The sequence below is a fragment of the Brachycentrus maculatus genome, unplaced genomic scaffold, assembly GCF_059751285.1.
Source record: "Brachycentrus maculatus isolate JH-2025_06_01 unplaced genomic scaffold, ASM5975128v1 h1tg000138l, whole genome shotgun sequence".
Taxonomy (NCBI): Eukaryota; Metazoa; Arthropoda; class Insecta; order Trichoptera; family Brachycentridae; genus Brachycentrus; species Brachycentrus maculatus.
In genome coordinates this window covers 1,527,068-1,548,282 of record NW_028280891.1, presented here as the reverse complement: position 1 = coordinate 1,548,282, position 21,215 = coordinate 1,527,068, and the positions used below count along the sequence as shown (strand labels likewise).

At 27.2% G+C, this 21,215-nt stretch overlaps 1 protein-coding gene across 4 annotated transcripts in view; it reads left to right on the top strand.

Moving 5' to 3' along the window:
- The window catches only part of LOC148309167 (uncharacterized), a 308,399-nt gene that overhangs the window by 251,030 nt on the left and 36,154 nt on the right, over window positions 1–21,215 (top strand). For all 4 annotated transcript variants that reach the window (XM_088260563.1, XM_088260565.1, XM_088260562.1 and 1 more), the window contains exon 3: window positions 16,086–16,143. The gene's annotated coding sequence lies outside the window, so the exon portion shown is untranslated. The remainder of the gene's footprint in view (window positions 1–16,085; window positions 16,144–21,215) is intronic.

The window sequence follows — 21,215 nt, the reverse complement described above, 5'->3', positions numbered from 1 at the left end:
TAGACAGATAGACACACCAACTTCTTATTAATGAAGTGTACACCTTATTGTTTGATCTTGGAAATTTTGTTAATTAAAGCACTGAGTATAGTAAATTTGTGAGGAGATTTGTAGGAAGATCAAACCATAAATAGCATATACACATCCGTACTTTAGTGATGCTTAGGTCAAATCGATGGGGTGTTAATTCGATCTTGATTATATGAAGGCAATGTGAACAGTTCTGCATTAATGAAGGAGCTACATGAGTAAGGAAATCTTAATCATTCAAAATGATTGGTTTATTCTTTAAATTGGCCATGCATTTAAACACAAAAAACTTTGTTTTAGCTACGATCGTTCGACAAATATTTACTGGAATATTTCAAAGATTCAAAGGTATTATTTATTTAAAACATAGTAACTTGATTCATTACTTATTTTTATGCACTTTTATCCATTAAGAATGTCTCAATAATTGAATATTATGTAAAAAGCTAAATTATTTCAAAATTAGTTTTTTTTTATCTTTAGAAACAAATCCGCCAAACGGAATGAATTTAAGTTCGCATGTTTGATTTCCTTTGAATCCGTCTTCCTTACGTATCTACCCCTATACATAAGTATATCACCCCCTCTCACACCGTCGGCCCGTCCCTTGGTACAATGGGTACCCAGTACGAACCCTGAATAGTGTACCCTAGTCGTACCACCCAACCAAATTGGAAAAATTACACACATGTAGGCTAACGAAAATTCAAGTCATTTGTACAATGCTGTGTAAAGAAGAAAACTATACTTTTGTATTCTTGATATCATTTCGTTTAATAATAGTATTATTGTATCGTGTAATACACAATATGGAACCCTCAATTCCGAATATCACTATTGTGAAAAATTCCCTTGCAGAAACGATATATAATCTATTGAGTACTATTTGAATTTCAATATTATATTAAGAGTTGATAATAGTGTCCATTTTATTATAAATAAAATTTTTAAATAAGTTAAAAAGCTAATATTAATTTTAACTTTGAACATACTGAGATATCCATCGACCATTTGAGTGTGTCCAAATACTTGTACTCAAATCTGGGTTTTCTCCGCTCAGGAGTTATTTTTCTATTTTTTTCAACGTAGATGAAAATAACATATAAGTATATCTCGGAGCTCCGAAAATTTGAGTTTTGGGGTTGTCAATCATGGGTAAAATAGTGAATGTTGCACGTGTATAAAGTAATCACTTAACTGTCAATAACATAAGCTCTGTAAATGCCCAGACTTCCATATTCTTCTTCATCTGTGTTGAAGCAAAAAAACAGATTTCAATCCATTTTTACTAGCACCATAACTGACAACAAAGAGTTTTGAATTTTGAATTTACACTTTTAAATGAGTAAAAAGGTATCAACACACAGAGCAACAAAACTCAACCGTCTACGTTTTAACGTCGTTTTTGGGACATTAATACTATGAATGTGTTGAGAAATATAGAAATGATGTATGTATTTACAATATGTTTAAAAAACTTTTGTGTTCAAATGTTTATTATGCCTGGAAAAGCCTTTGTCATTTAGTGTAATTCATTTTTATTGTATGAGAAGCGTTTTATATGTTTTAAGCTTAAATACTTTTTTTGTTCTTGTCAAAAATAATGGGAATGGAATTGGAACATTACTAATCTGGAAGTAAAGGTTTTGAATGTTGTATATTAGCAAAAACGTAAATATAACGTTCAAAAAAATGAAAAATAAGAAAGTAGGATCTGGAAATGAGTTGAGGGGGGGGGGTGAATGGAACGAGAATGAATAATTTGATTAATAAAAATAATATAAACCATTTTTTCCTCTTTTACGTGAAATAGTAATATATTTTTCAATAATGCGATATTTTTTTTTATCAAAATACAATGAATCGCACAAAAATAACATGTAAATAATTATTAAAATCTGCCCTTATATACTGCATGGCTTATTACGCACACGATACGTTATATAAACGTAACACGCACCTTTAAAAATAAAAATAGAATAAATCATAAAGCTCACATAAAAACTCCGAAGAAACACGAAAACTCATAAAAACGTGAAAGCTCTGTGTGAATAATTTCACAACGCTTGACACGAAAGCGCTGAAAATTTCACTTGAAAATCGAAAAAAATGGATGAAAACCTCTCGGAGAAGAAAAGTGCTGGGAAAAAGCACTTACGTTTGAATCGATGTGGTGAAAAAACCACTTCGTTATAGGAATATGTAAAAAACCACTTACGTGGGCTTCCTGACTGGTCATGGAAGGCTCCTGCGGTCACGTGATTGATTACGTTTAGCTCACTCAAGATTCGGGCGCAGATTAACATGAGCTAATGACAGTGCGTGACTTCTAATGGCTAAGGGTTGGTCGATATGCATTATATTATATAATATATACATATATACTAAATTATATTCGCAGTATGTTATTTTATCAATTTGTATCGCGTACGATAAGAAAATGCTGACATTAACTCCTTTGAATATAAAAATATATTAAAATGAAGGGTTAGGTAAGTCAAGAGAAAAAAATCACTTTACTTTGTATTTTTTGCCATCTCATCAAAGATGAAGAAGAATATAGAAGTCTGGGCATTTATGGGGCTGACGACTGTCATAGGCTGGTTTAAGTATCACTTTACACACTTTCACTTTTTTTATTGTTATCTGAAACTGAATTAAAAATCGTAAATAAAAAAAACGATATTTAGAAATGGGAGTGGAATAAACTTGATGAGATATATTTAACTGAGTATGTAGCCATGTCAACAAATATGAAGAAAAATATAGAATTTAAATATTTACAGGGCTTACGACTTGTCAATAGTTTGTACTGCCCACGAGCGATAATAACACTACTCCAATTGTAGAAAATTGCTTATATGTTTCAATTGAAAATAATATTCGAATTTTCAAGTAATGCTTTGTTGGTGAAACATTTAGGTTAAATAATCATAATCAAAATATATTTTTGGGCATATTCTGGTACGTAAATCATTCAGAAAAAGGAATCTCACATGTGTTAATAAAGGAATTCTATTAACCATACAATTTACAACTAATATTGTTAATCGCAGTTAACATGTGTTTCTTGAAGCAGTGACAGCTCTTAGGCTCTGAAGATATCCAGAGATCCATATTTTCACATTATCATAAAGATTTTTCATATTTGTTTAGATTTTAATATAATATTTAAAAAAACTCCTTATTGGTGTTAATCATATTTGTGAAAAAATAAGTAGAAAATAAACAATATTTATCGATATACCGAATTTTGATCGAGAACTGGTTTTATTATATTTTCTCTAACTAACTGTTTTTCTATATTTTCAAAAAATTTTTCATTGTATGTCATATAATTTATATTCCACGTTAATGTTAAAAATGTTTAAATAAAAAAAATAATTAAATAAATAATAATGCACTTTTGTGTAATACTTTTTTAAGCAAATGATAATTAGAGTATTATATAACCATACCACAAAGTTAACAGTGCTTTTATTATACACATAAACTATATTGCCTATTTTCTGGCATCTTTCTAAATGCTTGAAAAAAATAAACATGTACGAATTAAATTTGCTTAAGCTTCTAAAAGCACAATTATTTGCATACATTTTTAAAAATGTCAAACGTCAAATACAGCATTTATTTCTTAATTAACAATTCGGCGGCAATTTCCAGAAGCATAAATCAACTGCATGTAATAGCAATAAACATATTTTCATTATTATGCATAAGCACTAATTCGCAAGAAAATATATATCGCTATAAATCTTATGGAATTGGTGCATTTCATTCGTCTATATTTTACAAATATTATCTTGCAATAAAAAAGTGATTCATATGCATTTTTATTACTCAATATCACGTTTTTTTAACAAACATAATAATTTAACAAGTGTGTCTAACTATAGGTTATGAAATAATAAATAATGATAACCTTTCAATAAATTATATGCGGAGTCATAGAAAGGTGTTGGAAAATACGAAGGCCATACTAAATGTTTGAAGGTATTTGGAGACGATGACCAATAAAAAGCGGTATAAATATATATATATATATATATATATATATATATATATATATATATATATATATATATATATATATATATATATATATTTATATATATATATATATATATATACATATATATATATATATATATATATATATATATATATATATATATATATATATATATATATATATATATATATATATATATATATATATATATATATATGTATATAAATATATATTGTAATATGTACCTCTTTTTATTGGTCAAACATAGATTTTTTTTATTATAAACTACAGCATGTTAAATAAGTATTTTCTACTAGTAGTCCAAGAGTTTTGGTATATTGCATACAACTGCTATTATTCATTCAGAAGTTCGGATTAAAACTGATGAAATATTTTTTAATTCGCCCAGTACAATATTAAACAGTAAAAGTGAGCACGGATAAGTCTTCAAATAATATTTGCAATATTAATCTCCGAGATATGATCTTATGAATCGACCGTCTAAGGTTAAAAATAAAAATAACATGTTTCCCAAGTTAAAAATATAATTGTTACGAAGAACACGTTCTTCAATGCCATCATTTGAAAACGAATATAAAAATAACGTAGAGGTAAAAAGACATTTAAATTAGATACGGTTATTTATATATTATTTAATTATATTATTGAATTATTTTTAATTTAAGTTTTACTTTGTAAAATACCAAAAATGAAGCGGAATATATCGAAATGCGTGTCACAATACATTTTCAGATGTAGTGATATTTACCAAGTAAAAATTAAAAATGGATCCATATACTTAAAAACACACACAAATGAATGATAATGTAAAACATTTATTCTAGCAGTCAAATAAGAGTTTCTTACATATATAATATGAATGATTTTTTCTACGATTTCGTTCGTACAAGATACGTTTCCTTAATGGATGGTCTTGATTTGTGTTACAAATTTGACCAATATTTTATAAAAATTATTTTTCAACGTAAGAAAATGTCAAACCCAGGCATTAGCTTTATTAGAATTATTAAAATTTATGAGTTAAGATAGTAGAATTTATTTTTTTACTATTTTTCATTTTATTAAAAATAATCGTTTTTCGTAAACCACTTTCATATAATAGGTCCACAAGTCAACTTGCATCGAATAGTTAGAACAGGATAACGATGTAAGGCGATTATACACAGCTTTACAAATCAAGTAGCGAAATTATAACTGAAACAGGATACACTGGATTCTTTAATTACTTCGACTATTATTACTCCATCAATTACATATCCTGTAAAGGGTTTTGTATATCTTAACTGCCTCGGTAAATACAGCGTCCAAACCACTGCTACATAATGCTACACTACTGCAAATACTATACTATCTCACTATTTTCTTATAGCCATAGAAGAAAATAAATATTTAAATAAACACTTTAAATATTAACAGAACTAAATTATTACGTCAATGTCTCATGTAATTAAATCATTGTTATAGTTGTTTGTGGTTGATCGTTGTTTTGATAAGTGCAAATTGGACTTATTGAATACTTATATGTAATTGTTTATTCATTGTTTTGAAAACTGAACATTGGCTCATTGAAGCCTGTCAAGTTTTTCCAAGTCATTGTAGTCATGTAAGAGATTTTTTTATTTACTGCATTTTTCTGACAGATAATGGAGAGTAAATACAATACTTAAATGAATATACTTGTATTTAATTTTGAGCACTTTATTGAGTTTAATTTTTTTATTCTAGTACCATTAACCGAGAATTTATCATGTAATTTTGTGTATACAAAGTGATCATGCGCAATTGAACATTGCAAATAATGTAATTATATTAAAAAATACTTGTATGTATTTAACGTGTATTTAATTTAGACTATTTTGTTAATATTGAATTTATTCTTTCTAGTTTCATTTACCAAGAATTTACTATGTAATTTTGGGTGTGCAAAGCGATCTTGCCCAATTGAAAATTTCAAATGATTTGATTTATATATATATATATATATATATATATATATATATATATATATATATATATATATATATATATATATATATATATATATATATATATATATATATATATATATATATATATGTATATATATATATATATATATATATATATATAAATATATATATATATATATATATATATATACATATAAATATAAATATATATATATATATATATATATATATATATATACATATATATATATATATATATATATATATATATATATATATATATATATATATATATATATATATATATATATATATATATATATATTTATATGTATATATATATATATATATATATATATATATATATATATATATATATATATATATATATATATATATATATATATATATATATATATATATATATATATATATATATATATATATATATATATATATATATATATATATATATATATATATATATATATATATATATATATATATATATATATATATATATATAAATATATATTTATTAATTTTTTTTTATATAAAGTGTAATATTACTGTGTTTATTGCTCGAAAGCAACATCTTCCAAACTACTGAATATACCAAACATAATAAGTGAAGGTTTGTACCTTTTGGAGCTGTTTGTATTAGTGAACAAAAAGAACTTGTGCAAATTTATCGTTATAACGAGACTGCAATTTGGAAATATGTTTAAAACCAAGGTATGTAGGTAAAACAATGGGTAATGGTTCAAGAGGAAAGAAAAGTAGTGGACCGAAGGAAGAAATGATTGGATGAACAGTTATGGTTCCACAGTGATTGATGGCAGTAATTCAGATTTGTTATTTTAAAAACCTCATATTTTTTATATTTTTTTGGCTATTTGGTTATATAGTTCGTCATATTCAAACATAGATAAGTATTTTTACTACTTCCTTGAGTCAATAAAATTCTGTTTGTTGTTTATAAAGCATATTTTTTATACGAATAGTTAAAGCATTTTAATATACAAATAAACAAGCTCAACTAGATCACATCATGTCCAACATTGTACAAAAACAACTTTAAGAAGTCCAGTAAATTAATAATAATAGATGTTATAAAAAAGCTGGTTTATAAAAATGCATTTACAATTATCTATTCGCAGTGTAGATGTGTAATGAACATATAAGGAAAAAACCCGGATGAAAACGAAACTGTTTATCGATTAAAAAAATCGTGATGATTATTATCTACGTATCTAGGTACATATACTTCATAATCGAATCATTTTCGTTAGATGGTAACCTATTGAGACATGATGTTTAAAATACTTACTTACAAAATAATTTTGTTTTTTCTTTTTTGCTGTCGTTGTCTAATATGTTGTACCTACTTTTACATAGAAACTCCTAGATTTTTAGATGCAATGAAAGTCATATAATGAGTTTTGCATAGTGAGGCGTTCATAAATAATTGCAACTAGCAACAAAAACTAACTGAGTAACTTACCATCACGCTGTATCCCCGCGGTATCAGAGAGAATAGAACACCACACCACTCTGTATTTGCAATCCTTCTTCGCCTCTTCCACATTCATGCACCTCCTCATTATTTTGTCTCCTAACCCGACAGCTTTCAAGCATTTGATAGCAGGTATATCATGCCAAGTTTTCCTCGGTCTTCCTCTGCTCTTTTTTCTAACCACATCTACCTTGTAAATTTTTTTACTTTTATTTCATTTGATTCACATGCCCAACACACCTTCTTTATTTTGTCGGTAATGCTTAAGTCAGTTTTACATACATCGTTTTACCGCACATTCGAGAGAGAGAGAGATCGCAATCAATTTACAATTAGCCATATCTACAAAAAAATCTTTTGTACACAGTTATTAAATTGAATTAAAAAATATATTGTACAAGAATAGTAAACAAAGTAAATAAAATTAGAAATAGTGAAAACACATGAGAAATACAGGGTAATTTTAAGACTTTTAAGAAAATTTCAAAACATATATTTAAAGCTAATAACAGAGATACGTAAATTGATGGTTATCAAAATGTGTTTATGAAAACTTTGTCTTCAAAGTATGACATTCAAATTAAACAGATAGGTGTTCGATGGGTTATTCTGCAATTGAACAACTGTTGGATCTCATTTAAAATCAGGCTTTATATTTTTTATACCCGGAATCAAAGCCTTTATGAGCGAAGTTGTTCGAATACAATATTATTAATCACCCGAAAGGCATAAAATAAATTCTCGCATGGATTTTTAAGTTAAGTCATGCGTCATGCATTAACTGCATAATTCCACTTGGTAATAAATTGGTCAAATTAAATCGTGTTTACAGAATATTTATTACAATGAATATTGTTAAATACTGTTTATAAAAATACTTTGTTGTAAAATCACTTTATGCTTACATACAAAGTGATTTTAAAAGAAAGTTATTTTTCAATTCTAAAATAGAATATCACACTCATAGTGCTGAAAGTATTAATTTTGAATAGTATACATATTATAAGAATTGAATGTTTTTTTATTAATTATTTTTCAATTGATTTTTTTCCCATGTCATTTAGTGATTTTAAACTAACCTAACCGGCTAATAATCAATAAATCTTGTTAAAAACGTAAATTTATTGAACCAATATTTTTTTATAAATTCCCCTTATCATGCATTAAGAAAGTATAAATGTAAAATAATATTTAAAATGTAAATTACATAAATTTAGAAACAGCTTTATAGGCTCCGCCTCCGTAGTGTAATGGTCAGCAGGCTCGGCTACCGTTCTGGAGGTTCGATTCCCAGGGGGGGTCAAATAAATATAAGTGATTTTTTCACTGTAATATTTATTCAATATTACCCTGGACTGGTACCTGAAGCGGAGGGCTGATCACCTTTCCTTCATGTGTAAAACAATCAAGATAACTCTGCGTTTATATGACGAAGTGCCCTATGCACCATTGGGGTGCGGATAAGGGTTTTATTATTTTTATTATTATTATATAGGCTGAGACTCCAAACGAAAGTTGTATTTTTAACCACGTTATATAGAAATCATTACCTACTTCTGTTTTATAAAAAAAATATATGAATTAACTATCTCCTTTCCTGATAAACATGATTCAAATCATTTGAAATAAAAGTAAATTTAAAGTTATCCACATTTAACTTTCGTAGAGAATGGTATAACAAAACTCTTATGTACAGAATGTAAATTAAGTATTGCTTTTTAACCGAATGGAAATAAATTTAAATTCACCTAAATATATACATATATAAATAAAACACAAGTATGAGGCGAAATTTTAAATGTCTATACAAGAAATGAGAATAACTATGGTTTAAAAAACTACAGATATTTTTTAAATTGTTCGTGATTAAATTTTTGTATTTTCTTTTTATATTTAAATCTTCGTTTTATTTAACAAACTTAATACCAAATCAAATAAAAGTATATTTCAAAGAAAACCCACACATACAAACATTGTAATTTCTTTCTCTTCAGCCCAACCCCCAAGTCAAAGACTAGCTAGTTTTAATTCAATGATCCAAAGAGCACTAAACAATAGACACAAACATATATTATATATATATATATATATATATATATATATATATATATATATATATATATATATATATATATATATATATATATATATATATATATATATATATATATATATATATATATATATATATATATATATATATATATGTATATATATATATATATATATATATATATATATATATATATATATACATATATATATATATATATATATATATATATATATATATATATATAAAAAAATATTCAAAAATTAAATTAAATTTACATTTATCGAATTTCCCACATCTTTTCAAGTATATTTCATTTGATTTTATCACTCATAACCTCTCAGCCGACTTAAACGACCGCCATTACTGTTTCTGATCAACAAACACGTGTATTTTATTTATATTGTTTGGGACAAGGTGTTTATATGCAGAATTATAAATATTATTGCTGCAAAATGCTGTTATAGGATTCTGATTTTATTATTCAATACACGCTGAACATACAACATAACTTGATTACGTCAGTAATGTCCTGTACAGTTATCTCGACACGACTTTTTGTGTTTGCATTAATTTAATTAGCAATTCAAACACAATAGTAATAAAATACTGAGTATCAAAACACACCCATAACAATAAAACACTCTTTCAGGATATAATAGCATGAATAAAACAACATAATATAATCGCTATATTTAGACTATTATTTTTGTTATAATTTTTTTATAAATTTTCGCAAGGAGGACCCTTCATGGCCTTTTTGGCTCTTCTTCTATAAATATTATTTAAAATGTTAAATAACCAAATAATTAACGGTGCTTTTCGCAGGGGGTTTTATTGTCGCTACAGAGACAATAGAACGCCATACCGATCTGTCTTTGCATGCATTTGAATTCCATGTCATTTGACTTCCAACTCTGCAATTAAATATTTTTCCAGGACTACGCTGTATTTTTTTTTACATTAAATAATGCTTTTTAAATATAAAAAGGATAATCACAGAATAATAAACCTAAAAGTAAATAAAATGATCACTTTAATCAGCCAATGGCAGGTAAATATCCAGATCCTTAAATTTTCATTTTGACACTCTTCTTAATTTTTGTTAAACTTATTATTAAATATTCATTGAAAATAATTTTTAAAAACTCCTTTGTGGGGTACATCCGAGAGTTATGAACGACTTAAAAGGTTGTTTGCAATCATACAATTCAGTCAGCGAACGACTGCGCGAGGGGCCAGACGAGTCTCCGCGCACATTTGTTTTTAGAATTAGATTATTTTTTACAAGGTACATTAAAAAAAATATTTGTAAAACTCCGAACCTTTCAATAGCTGGTAATCTTTTCAAAACCATATAACTATTTCAAAGAAAAACTTACTTTTTCAATACAAAAATGGTATTTTATGAAAAAAATCAATTACGTAAGATATTATCTGCTTTTAGAGAAAATTAAGTTGCCACTTAACAAACACTGAGCCTCAATTCTAATCACTGCACAAAAATGTACTATTTATTTTTCGCACGTTATAATCTATGGTTGTTTGTTAGACAGGTTTGTGTAATAAATCTTTACAGTCAAATGTTGATAAAGCATTTAATTATAACAAACAACGCTCGTGTGCAGATATGTAGTATCATTATATGCAAAAGTGGATTCAAGGAAGCTGTTTCGTAATCAAATATTTTTTTTATTAAAATAATAATTATGCAATCAACGTATTTTTATATTTGGCCTTACTCATTTATTCGTGATATAATGTGTTTCATTCTTTTGAAAATACGTGATTAAAAAGTTTTATAATTTCAAAATACTTGGCACGAAGTGCTATAAATATACTCGTAAATAATACCTAAAAAAAGTATACATGTAAAATATTTTCACTTAAATATAAAAACACGACTAGTTCTTAGTTGTAAAGTGTGGATGTTCTCTCAATAAAAAGTGAAAATACAAAATATTTTGTATTTTTCATCTGTTGATGTTGTTTTAGTTCTTGTCTAAAAATTAAAACTTGTATAAGACCACTTTTGAGTCAGATTATGTGAATACGGCTAGTTTAGAGAACTCAAGATGTTCTCGAAACTAGTTGTGCTTACATTAATAATCTCAAAAGTGGTCTCATACTGGTATTTTATTATTATTTTTAAATCATCATGTTTTTCTACAAAGTTCATTTCAAATCAAATTATAATATAAAAAGCTGCTTTACATCTCACCAATAGATGTCTCTAGTAAAGTTCTAGTGATTCAAGAACAAGGTTTTTAAATTGGTTCATATATTTAGAACTTCCAAGAATTTGAGTAGTGTGGTTGTCGATAATGGATAGAATTAGTGAATGTTACACGTGTGTAAAGTGATCACTTAAACCAGCCTATGACAGTCGTCAGCCCCGTAAATGCCCAGACTTCCATATTCTTCATCATCTTTGATGAGATGTCAAAAAAAAAAAGAATATTTACCATTTTAATTTTATAAAATAAAGATGTTCGTTTTAATAAAGCTTTCGTTTCATTGCCTATTTCAGAAGGAAAACAGCATGTGGTTGATAAAGCAGTAAGTAGGTACTGCTGGCAACATTATAATCATTTATGGCTATTTAATTACTGGTATGGAAACACTGGTTTTTATAAATTTACCTTGTTGAATTGAAGATTATTTATCTTCAGTTTTTCTATAAAAAGAGTTGATATATTGACTAATTACCGAGAAATATGTTAGTTAAAGAGATAGCATCAGGTACTGCTAGAAATCAAGATTATAGGGAATAGATATCTATCTCGATTCAAAATAGGGGTTGGTGAAAGTATGCATATATGTATTAATATTGAATCCAAATTTAATTTTACATTTGAAGCTTTGCACTTAATTGCAAATATAAATGAATTTTATTCATACAGACTTGAGTATATTATCTAACAATATGGTTGTGTAAAAATACGCTTCTAGCTAAATTTGATCAAAACAAAAAGTTTTGAAAAAAGTTGATCAAAACTCATCACTTTTTGCTTTAAATCAACTTGTACCTACTAAAAAGCCCAATAAGAGTCGACTTTACCTTGGCAGAATCGGTTGGAGAATATACCTTTCCAGTAAAATATATTGTGTATTATAATACAATACTGACTTCAATTTTTTTGGAAACCATTTTGTACGTGGGTGTATCGCGTAGATGTTTGAAATATAAACCTTGGTTAGCGGAATAGAAGTTGGATATTAATATTGCCATATCGGTAACTAAGCCACAGGGCTAAACATTTTACTAAATGGTGGTAGATTCAAGTTATTTAACAGAACTGGTTGATGTTCCGTTATAGAAACAGGTGCGATATGAGGAAGTAAATTTATAGTTGCTGTCGGCTCAGGTTTTATGTCTTAGTCTATTTGAAATTTTAATTTATCACTTGGCGAAAAAAAATAACATTCATTATTTTCATATGAGGAATGCATCGAAACACGTATCACAATAGATTTTAAAAAAAAGAAGTATTTACCAAGTAAATCTTAAATTAAAAATAAATATTTTCACAGTATTAAATTGATGCAATGTTTATTTGATCGTTAATTATTTGAAAACAAGGTGACTTTGCGAATAATGTAAGCAAACTGGAGTTTAATTGCATAATATTTTAAGTTCCTTTGACTAAATATGGTAAATGTGTATCCTAATGTATAAAAAAATAACAGCTAACTTGTATGTAGTCTTCAGGAGTCGTGTCGTATGTAATTGTCATACATTTTGTAATGAATATTTAAAATACTCCTTTATGTATAAAATGAAATTACTAAAATAATTTTAATAAACTCTTTATTATCCTTGATAGGCATTACACTATTTGTAATAAATTGTGTAATTTAATAACAAACGAATAACCACTTTATTAATTTAACCCAGAATCGCAAGTATCTTTGGTAACGGACAACATTTAAATATTGCAATGTTTTTAGTAAATATAATTGATTTAAATAGGTATGGTGCATTTTGAAAAACCAACCCTGATTTCCCTATTCTATGTCAGATTTCACAAACCGCGCCGACTCCCGGGGCGAATTACAAATAGGCGTTACTTTTTAATCTTGTTCGGCATTACACCCTTATTAGTAAGTTTGCCAATAATAAAGACAGCCTGCGCTTAACTTGATTTATTTTACATTTATTTCATATAATATTAATGAATACTTAATGCAAATTTTCAGAATATATTGAATAATAAAGCGAAAAGTAATATTTTAGGTTTTTCTAAACTTTTGTTCACAAATGTTCAATATTTTCACACTTGGACTAGAAGTTAAGATGAAGAGGGTTTTTGAGATGAAAATATAGAACTGTTGGTTTTTACAAGGTTTACTATCTCTTACATCACTAAATGTATGATAGATGTGCGAATAGTGAAATAAGGAAGGAATGCAAAGCTGAGATAAGCATTATCGATAAAATTAAGAAAGGTGTGTTGAGATGGTTTGGACATGTAGAACGAATGAGTGAGGAAAGAATGGTAAAACAAATTTATGAGGCGAATGTTAGTGGGAAAAGAAGCAGAGGAAGACCGAGAAAAACATGGCACGATCAGGTATGCCAAATACTTGAAAGTGGTCAGGTTAGGAGTCAGGTAACAATCGGCGGGTATGTATGAGGAGATGCATGAACGTGGAAGAGGCGAAGAATGTTTGCAAGGACAGAGGGGTGTGGCGCTCTATTCTCTTTGCCTACCCCTGCTGGAAAGCGGCGTGATGGTTAGTTTTTAAATATATATATATATATATATATATATATATATATATATATATATATATATATATATATATATATATATATATATATATATATATATATATATATATATATATATATATATATATATATATATATATATATCGATCAAGTTTACTTATAATGTGACCTATATATATTTTTCAAATTTTACACAGCCTTCATATAGTTTGTGTTTGATGCCTTCTGCTGTTAGATCATTAGAAGGATAAAGATTAATTTATTAGATTATACGACCTATGAGACCATACGTACATATGTTAAACGAACGTTAAATTTAATTACCATAATTCATCTGAAATATTCGGTACATGTTGTTCATAAGGTTTCTGCAGTTTTGTCATTACTAACCATTACAATACCGTTACAACTTTGCAAGCAAACGTTTTAAGGAAAAGTAGAAGATATACATGAGAGGAAATTAAGAAAGTTTGCTCAAAAACAAAATATGTTACATGTCATTATAATATCGCCTGACCCTGCGCTAAAAAATATTTATGGAGCTATTCTTTTCATTATCTTTATATGTATTACTTATTACTAGAAACATGGCATAATTTATTACTTAACATAACTACAAATTACAAGATGTCCTAAAAAACTAACACGCAACCAAAAAAATAATGTTCTGTCAGACGAAACATGTAATTTGACCTCTCGTAAGTATGTTTTACTAATGCTTTGATTAATTATATTATTAATTAAGAATTTTTTTCAACAAGAGACGAACAAAAACTTTTTTTCAGCGATTTAATGACATCTATTAGAACAGTTAAATGAATAAAAACGTATTTGGAAATTTTACGTTTGCGTGAAAAACATCGTAAATTATTTTACTTTACAGTTAACCTCCCTATAACGTTGAGATAAAGACCGCGTTATCGATGCCAGCGTTACAGGGGGTAAATGTTTTTAAATTGTATTTTAATCTAATAATGACTCATTTTAGTCATTTCCGCTGTTTAAAATTTAAAAATACAATTTTAAAACACCCTACAATGTTCCCTCCGATAACGCGGTGCCTATATCAACGTTACAGGGGGGTTTACTGATTGTGACACGTGTTTTGATGCACTCAACTTCATTGTGTTTAAAGTTGATGAAAAGTGCATCGAAGCACGTGTCATTAGTAAAATAGTAAAATGTATAAGTACAATAAGGTAATTGGCGAATTAATTAATGAAATTAAAATCCATCGAAAGTAGTATTCACTTTGTATCTAATCATCTTCTTAAATGTTTACTGACCGCTAGGTGAATTGGTAGTAACTAAAATCTAATTAGGTCAATGAAACACTATCGTCTGATTGTTTTGGCATTTAAAATGATGTTGCATTACATAACGATAGGTACAATATATATAAAATCAATGAAAACGTCTATACTCGTATTTCCATTAAACTGTGAGTTATTGCTGATTGAAAATACTATAATAAAAAAATGCGTGTTATATTGTTTGTATAGTTCACATGTTAAATGGGTATGAAAATAAGACCACACAGATAAGGCAAATGTATGGTTTTAAGACAAATTTCAATATCTATTTACATAAAAATGTTAATGCTCTTTTGTTAAAATCTTAAATCATAAACTGATGCCCTGGTTGCTCCAAAATTTTTACACAATGTTGCAATGAAATAAGCACTTGTTTTGTTTTTGTGACAGGTATATTTTTTTTGAAAAACATCTTTCACGAATATGATAGTCAATAATTTTCTTTTTTTGTTTCAGATGATGTGGGAGTACAATATTTAAGACACAGAAACATTGAAACAAACTAAGATTTATGGTGAGTTTTACAATAGCATATGATAAAAATTCTAGAAATATCTAGAGAACATTTTTAGTAAGTCTTCAAAATATTGAAAATACAATAATAATTTATGACGTCTGAAATTGCAAACGTATACAAACACTTGGAGAAAAATATATATTAACTTCATAAAATAACGATTTAAAAAAAATAATACGAAGGTAATAGAGATTTGACATATTTTGAATAAGAAATAAAATAAAACAAAGTACCTTTTCATCTTACACCGAAAATTCGATTACATTTTTTTGGTATCAAAACATTTTTTTTTAATATTGCAGATAAATTACAACCTTAAAATCAATTTAAATATAAAATTGGTAATAAAAATATATTATTGATAAATAATTGATAATAACGTCTAATAATTAATAAATATAAATAAATAAGTATTATTTCTAAAGAGGTTACAATAATTTATTAATTCTTCTTTAGTGATGTGTGTATAATAAATATACTGCATGTATTAATCATAATATGATAAACACAGTTCATAAATATTGTTATATTCCTGAAGATCAGTATGCAGTTAAGGGTTAACGGTACTGTCAAAAGTCTGTCATTAAGAGCTGATGATTCCAGGTAAAATGTTGTGGCACACAGAGGTCACGGTACTCGAAATAATCGTGATGATCAGTTCAAACCCTTCTCGTGGAATCCACCCAATATAATTGAACAAAATATTCTTACACTAAACATAAAAAATGCATTTTTAGGATACAATGGTCCTTTAAATCGTGATTCTTCCTACTCTATTATGATGAAATGAACGAAAGTTGTAATATGTTTTTATTTATCTCTTTACAACGACGATAATTCAGTCGTTCAAGTTACCATTCTGTCTTGATTTTAATCTTCCTCGTCCGAAGTATTTCAAAATTACGCGTGCTTTAAAATGAGGTGTTTACATAGGCCCCCAACAGTATTTATATAAATAATGCAGGAAATAATAATACGGAGTTTGCTATATGACTGTTTAACAGATTTTAGATTTAGATATATAGATTTTTGGCATTCACTTATTCAAAATCGTCCTTAAAGTTTGACATTTTAACAAATATACCTTAAAAAAACGAGATTCGGCCTTTCCTTATTCCTGTATCCTTCTCTTGTTAATTAAAATCATTTAGAAGTGTTTTAGTAAATAATTCACGTATCCTAAACCAGTAGCGAAAACTTTTAGCTGGATGAAAAAAGGTGCTTAAGGATGAGAAACGACCTAATATATATATATATATATAAATATATATATATATATATATATATATATATATATATATATATATATATATATATATATATATATATATATATATATATATATATATATATATATATAAATATATATATATATACATATATATATATATATATATATATATATATATATATATATATATATATATATATATATATATATATATATATACATATACATATACATATACATATATATTTATATGGAGTTTTCATTACTAGCTCAAATATAAACAGGATTTGATTCTAATTATTTATGATTTCTCAAATATTGTTAAAGTTATTACTAGTTTATTATTTTTAACGTAATAATTGTAGGTTATTATTAAGGATATAGAGGTGAAGTGGATAATAACATAGCATAAGTGCGTAATGAGAACAATTTTTTTTTATAAATGATAACTGATTTATTTACAATTCATTTTGTTATTCTAAAACGTTATTATCAAATAAATTATTAATGTGATAAAATACGAACGTAGCATAAATCAATTGTTAATGTTTAGTGTAAAGTGCCTAACAATTAATTAATTTATTTTATTGACTGTCTGTTATCTGCAATGTCTATCAAATAATTGATTATAATTATAGACGCATTAGAATTAATCACATCTCACTTCCCATAGCCTGGCTCGCAATGCTATAAATATTATTTTTTCCATTTCATCTTAAGTATTCAATACCTACCCATTTACTGAAGTAGTTATGTTATTTGTTGTACAAGATATATAGGCGATTGTGGATTGCTTTACAAAAATATATTTAAAAATAAAATTGCCATTATCACTTGAATCATAATATAAAATGTAAGGTATAAAATGTAATGTAAGGTTATGGCAAAGATCTCAGTCGTTCAAATCAGAATGCGTAGAGCGACGCCCAGGGCTGGACGTTTCCTTACACTCGATTTTTTTTAAAGAATTTAAATTGGATTTTTTTTTGTTTTTTAGAAAACATAGAGAAAAAATATTTTTATATATTTTCTTTAATTTCATACCTTTTATTAACTTTTTTCTTTTCAAAACCATATAATTATTTCGAAGAAAAACTTATTTTTACAATGCAAAAACGGTGTTGTAAAAAAATCACGTTGCGATGTAACGAATACTTAGCCTTAAATACATGTTTGATTACTACTCCGAAGCATAATTCTCTATAAATGTATATTAAAAGCGTTATTAAAAGCGTTATGTATATTAAATTACAAAAATCTCATGTGGTACACTAATATATTTTCCACATTGTCAAGGTCTAGAACAGATACTTAGTTTAGTTGTGATGGTATGCGAGATCAGAAATAAGACAACATAGTGTAACACCTATTAATGTATTGCTTACAAGAAACATGATGTTATCAGAAATCCAAGAAGCTATAAGAATTAAAATCCACAATGCAGATTTACCATAAGCCTAATGGATCAAGTTTCTCTTCATTTTCCCCATAAAAATCGCTCGCGTCTATCAGAAATTGTACTGGATATTTAAAAAAATATTCAGAAAAATACACACACAGAAAAAATAGAAAATATAACTTTTAAAAATATTTGGGAATATATTTAGAAAGAGGAGAATTTTTTGGAGATTAAAAGCATTGTTAAATTTGTGGTATGGTAATATACCACTCTCCTTAATATTTTCCTTATCATTCAACGTATATTTTTTGTAATATCACTTTTATAAACACTTAGTCGTGACTACCGGTTTCGGAATAATAATTCCATCATCAGGTCGTTTTAATCAAATTATTACAGTTATTTAGTGAGTAAGAGGATACGAGTAGCGCAGTCATAGGTCAAGCGAGTAGTCGGAGTAAGTTAGGGAATGTCATATCAATATTCTTGTAATTTTTTATTTGAAAAATTCCATATATAACACAAGAACTTGTGTGTCATTCTGACGTCACAATGCACGAGAATACAATGTCCATAAAGACATAATCTGTTCAGTAATCGGACGGCAACTAATTGGTGGCAGTCATTGAGCCGCACACTGCCGGGCCTCGTGTTGTACATGCGATGTCGAATATGTTGGCGGATCGTTAAAGAGCATTATTGCTGAAAAAGGCACCATAATGTCTTCGAGAACCTGTATTCACCACATGTACATAAACGAATGGTATAGTCTGTTGTACAATGATACCAAGAAAAGACGGACAGGTGTATATTTCCTTGTCGTGATTTGTTCTCGTGTGACTTATGGCTTAACTCGCGTGCAAAGCACTAAATAACTAACTTGCAAAGCACTAAATTACTGACGTGAAAAGCACTAAATAACTAACGTGCACTGGTTTTTCTTATGGCTAACCAACAAACCATACTAATTTTTGTTTCAATGCTGTTTAGTTTGAACATGTAAAATACACATTTTAACAATTTATCAAAACGAAATGCCCTCTTCAGTAGCTAATTCTTAAAAGAAGGTAATTCTCATAATTTCATATTAATCCCTTAATTCCCATCATTTCATAGTAAGAGCTCTTGAAGTAGTATTTAATATTACTATGTGGGTGTGATTAAAAAAAAAGTTGTGTCACATAAATATTCAAAGTGTTCGATATTGTAAATTATAAAAAAAAGGTAATTTGTGTCATCTCCTGTGAACAATGTCGACTCATTTACACATCAAAAAATTATATTGCTTACATAAAAAGTCTATTTTTTTGATATCCACTTCGATTTTGCTAAAAATACTTTGAGTAAAGATCCAAGCAAATGTCACTTAAGCATTGTTTTATCAATGTATTGATTGAATTGCCGATTACTTTGTAGAATTCTATAATCTACAATAATTAATGTAAATGGAATTATGATTCAAAATTTGTCTATATTTTCACCTCTCGGTGGGATTTTCAAACTACTGAATGAAAATTGACGAAATTTATTAGGGTTGTGATAAAAATTAATTTTATTATTCAATTGCGAGTAGATAAGTCAAAAAATTACTTTAGACATACTATAGGTATGAAAGCTAGGGACGATGACATGGAACCACCATCTGGAGAGAATGGCAATATTTGAACCAATTATGGTACCACAATACCAATAAATTATATGACAATTACAGACAAAATAATGGAATGTATGCATATTTAAGATAGAACTCATACACTTTAGGAATTCACATCGACAACTCATATTTATGGCATTGGCTTACAATTGACACACAAATCATGTCCATTGCTCAGTGTGCACTGCAGATATGATCATTTGTCACTACTTGCAAAATAATCACATTTGACATACTAATTTACTGTGATGAAATATCCTATTCTGGCTTTAGTAGCTACTATATACTACGGTGCGTAGAATATAGTCGGTTAGATAAATTTTGCTAAGTAAACCAGCGTTTAAATGTACCATTTGTGAGATTTATATCGCCATAAATTATGAGAAAATAATATAAATCTTAACTAGCAAACCTCTTTCTGGGATTTGAGTTATTTTAGAAGGATAACCCGCTAAGTTACCTCTTCAGACATGTTAGTTTATCGCAAAAGAAGAAAATCGTTAGAAATTAAGTTTATTTAAGAAATGTACTAACATTTCGTTAATATACTTAATAAAAACATAGTACCTATGTAATACAGTAGTATCTAATACTTCTGTATTAAATAGGTACTACGTTGTACTATGTTTTGCAGTAGTATCTAATACTTCTGTATTAAATAGGTACTACGTTGTATTATGTTTTGCAGTAGTATCTAATACTTCTGTATTAAATAGGTACTACGTTGTACTATGTTTTGCAGTAGTATCTAATACTTCTGTATTAACTAGGTACTACGTTGTATT